Raw genomic sequence first — 4,411 nt, 5'->3', positions numbered from 1 at the left:
TGTCGCCGGGGCCGCGGTTTCGTTTCAAAGTGCACGTTTTGCCTGAAATGTTAGGAGTATTTCGGATTCGCCACAACGGCCGATGGTGGTTTCAAGGAAAACTATGTTTTTGAAACTTAATCAGGGAACTGAAAGTCGGCATCGATGCTGTTCAGTAAAGCGCTTTCGATGATCTCACCCAATTTTTGCTGCCAACTCGATTTCGATGAGACTTATTTTTCCCATTTTTAAAGGACCCTAACACGGGGCACAGATTAGCAGGCAAAATTGAGTGGCATTTGTAACAAGTGGTTTCAGGGGGAAGAACTGATCGAAGACTATGAACTGACAATATACAATGCAATGAATTGATGCAATTTCCATTAAAATGTGCAATTAGGACTATCCATCGCTGTCTAGAGAGTAATCGAATAATAATGCGGCTTCCAAAGCCGCAATAGTAATCTACGGTGGTCGGACGGTGGTTCCCGGTTAACGGGTGTCCGTATCGTGATGGTAATCATTCTTCGAATACGTTAGCATTAGAGGCCGGCTTTGTGGAGCCCCTGCGACCTGTCTGAAAACCACATTTCTGCGATATTAATGGCTGGCCCCACTGAGACACTAAAAGTTAGTAACCATATCTCAGTACCTCGCTCACCTCGGCTGGCTAACGACAACGAGCTGTGAGTAACATTTTCGAGCGGAAATTGGACCTCCAGTTAATGCAACCCGAATTGTTTATTGAATTTATTTTTATAAATTCACCTTTTCGCTTAAGAAAATCACTTAAATTTACTGTAACAGTCATTATTTAGAACTCCAAATAACTATGCCATGGACGGTTCGCGGTCTCGATACTAAATGCCGCAGCTTCCGGGTTTGAAGTGGCCCCACGTGTTAAGAGAAAAAGAAACCCCCGAAGGCCGAGAAACGGTGGTGGCTTTTTAACAGGCTTGTCCCAGTTGGTTTGCTTTTTTCCTGCTCTTTTGCTGTTAGCGAGGCTTTAGAATCCGCACCAGAGCACGTTTGGCGTTATGTTCCACCCAGCTCCGTGCTCCGTGGAATGCCCGTAAACCGTTCCGTTCGATAAGTCCTCTTCTCTCTAAGATAAGATGCCGGGTTTTTTTTTCTGGCACGAATCAAGATGCTGCGCGATAGCGAACAGAGAATTTTGAGCATCTCTGGCAATGCTGGCAAACACCCCAATCGATGCGGCCGACTTATCCTATTTTAACAAATTCCTTTTAATGCAAGTCTCCGGGCTAGTTGTTTCCGGGCACTTAATTCCGCGGACAAAACACACCCAATGATCAAACGGCGCGAGATCGCAGCGGAAACACGATAGGAGCAACGAATGAAGCTGTGCGTACTGCGAAGGACCATTTTGAATTCCTTTTTATTTCGTTGTGAACGAAAAAAAAGCCCACGCTGTGCGTGTGCTGCAACATTGCGCGCTGGCCCATTACGTAGTGGTGGGTGGTGGGCCTGCCGCTGGCGCCACGAGCATCGGTCGAGGCCCTCACCCGGTTCACTTTTACTTTCGTTTGGTGTGGAGAAATTTTTCCGGCCCCGGAGGCACTGGGTTTTGTAATTTTAGCACCATCACCACCCTAAATGCTGGGAGTTTTCCTTTAGGAGGAAACCTTACGTCGTTGGGTGGCAGTAAGTTTCCAACTTTATTTGTGAGCCCGGATTATGTAAGGAAGCGACTGCTCTGTACATTCTTCTACCTCTGTGGGAGCCTGGGAGAAGTTTGAAGAAAGTTCGAAGCTTCGAAGACGAAGCTTCGGGAATGACATTGAAAACTCGCCTCAAACATCACCACACCGTTGCAACATAAACTTTTTCTCTCGTGTTTTTAAACAGTTTTCTTTAATGCCAATCTCGAGACTCGAGACTTCGTAACGGGTTTTCTATGAGCCAATAATCGGTGTTGCAAGCTTGGGCCGTAGAAATTGAAACTCTCCAAAAACACCAACCGGATCGATCCGGTAAGGGCTGTGGTGGTGACGCGGGTGGCGGACACGGGAGATGATAAAAACACACACCGAAAAAAGCAGTTTGATGTTTGATGATTTTGAAAGTTGCACCCCAAACGAAGCAACCCGCGAGTGAGCGAGCCAGAAGGACCCAGAGAGAATAGAGAGCGAGAGGGAGAGAGAGAGCGCGAACAGAAGATAGATGGAGACCTGGGGGTGGTGGAAAAATGGGAGGTGGCTGTTGCGGTGGGGGATGAAATCGTCATCGTTTGCACACTGCGCATGATTGAATCAGTATCCCCCCACCGCGCCCCACGTTGCTGCTTCGTGTGCTCCATCGGATTCCATCATCAACTCTGACAATCTAATGCTCTTCTACGCACACACAGACACACACCATAACGTACATCTCTTTCTCTCCCTTTCTGGTGGGGCGAGCTTTCGGTCCCTGTCGTTCCACTGCCAAGTGCGATTGCTAGACACTTCGCCAGAAACTTTTCATGCTGCGAAGCTTTTGGACTGAAAAGTTTCTAGAATGCTGGAACAACGCCCGATTTTATTGGTGTGGCTCGCCAGAGCTTGATATTGGGTTCGTAGTGAATAAAGAAGGCAAAAGAAATTCATTTTTTTAAGCATTTATTTCTGGGTATTTTTCCATTTTTCATCCGGCACGCAAACCAGAGTTGCACCCCAACAGCGGCAGGGGATGAAACGTTATATAACGCCCTCGGAACCACGAAGTTGATTGTGGTTTTGTCGCCTCCTCGTTGATCGTTTCGATGGTGCTTTTAAGCGAAGAAACTATCAAACCACCCTTCGAATCCCAGCACAGCCTCTCAGCACGGCACACGATGATTACGCGCTTCAAACACAAGCAAAAAACGACGAACAAAGCACACCAACACCAGCAAGCGGGGATTGCGTTAAGCAAACGCTACTTCGATTGCTTAGAGCATCTGGGGTGTGTGTGATGGGGAGAGCTTTTTTTCCTCCGTTCAGGAAGTAGGCTAGTGACGGCGGAGCCAACATGACATGACGAGAGACGAAGCTATGCTGGAGCCCGATGGTGGTAACTCTTCTATCTAATCTTGCGAAACAGAGAAAAAAAGAGAGAGATAGAGCAGGAGAGACGATCCATCTGCGACCCACTTCTAGCTCCCCTTACCAATCCATGCACACGTTGCGCTCCAAGTCAAGTGTAATCCTGTCCCGCTCTCACTTGGGCGTTTCTATCGAACCATCGCCGTCACCGCCTTTCTCTCTCTCTCTCGCTGACTTGGGGGATGTTTCCAGCCGCGCCAACTTTGACTGGCCCTGTCGGGGGGGATGTGGATGTGCGTACAATGGTGTTGTGTGCGTTTCACAGTTTAGATGTGGGTCTTTCAAATAGAATGATCTTTATGTGCGGCCCCTGGTAGGGGTGAGTGGGGCGGCCCCGTCACCCTTCCCCCGTCAACAACGCCTTCGACTCATCAGCGGCGCATCGCATCATCATTTGGTTGGTGTTGGTGGGCCACCAACCCCACCCCAGACCGCGAGATCGCTGGATCGCCGACGAACCTCGGGCGCGCGCGCGCAACGTGACCTAAAAACGGCGCTAAACGCGATACGACGTGATTAAGGAGCGCGTCGTTAAAAGGCAAGGGACTCGTGGGACCTGGAAGAAAATGAAGCGCTCCTTTCTACAGCCTCAGTCCCGATTCAATCGATGCGTCCGTTGATCTGTCACAACGCGCGGGACAAGAAATGCGCGCCAAAAACCTACGAAGACCACGAAGCCTGGAGCGCCAGAAGGGCTTCATATATGGTTCGTCCGTTTTATTTAGGTGAGTCGGTTTTCAGGTCTTGGTGTGCGCTTGCGTCGACTTTACGTAACCTAATTCCGTGGCCCACTCTGTTTATCGATCGCCCTCTCTCTCATTTTCACTCGCTTCCTATCTGCTTCCATCTTTCGCGTGCTCTCTCTGGCGCGATTTAATTTATTTTTTATTAATTCTTTTTCTAACAATTTTCTAATTCTTTCTCACACATGGTGGCATGTCGCAATCTTCCCGATCCCACGATCTACCACCACCCAGAGTGTGCGTGTGTGCGCAGTGCACTGTTTCGATTTGCGTGGTGGGTGTTGCGCAAATACAACCGCCGCGCGGCGCACAACTTCGTTCGTGGGGCTATATTTGTTTTGCGTTAGAGCGATTTCTGTGTGCGCGCCTCGGCGTACGCACTTCGGACCACCCCCCCGATATCAAGGTCTTTTCGCTATCCGGCCCCTCTTTCGCTCTCTGTCTCTCAAAGGCGTGCTTGATGAAATGATGTAGTTTTTAGCCTTCTTTCGCCTTCTGCCACGTATGCTGCGGGCTGTCGTTTAATCGTGTTGTTTTTTATTAAAGTCACACATTGTGCTTGTTAAGGGTTGTATGCGGTGCTCTCTCTCGAAGTGTTTGCACCAT

The sequence above is a fragment of the Anopheles cruzii genome, chromosome 3, assembly GCF_943734635.1.
Source record: "Anopheles cruzii chromosome 3, idAnoCruzAS_RS32_06, whole genome shotgun sequence".
NCBI lineage: Eukaryota > Metazoa > Arthropoda > Insecta > Diptera > Culicidae > Anopheles > Anopheles cruzii.
The sequence above is the reverse complement of the archived record's forward strand: the minus strand, read 5'-3'. Positions refer to the sequence as shown.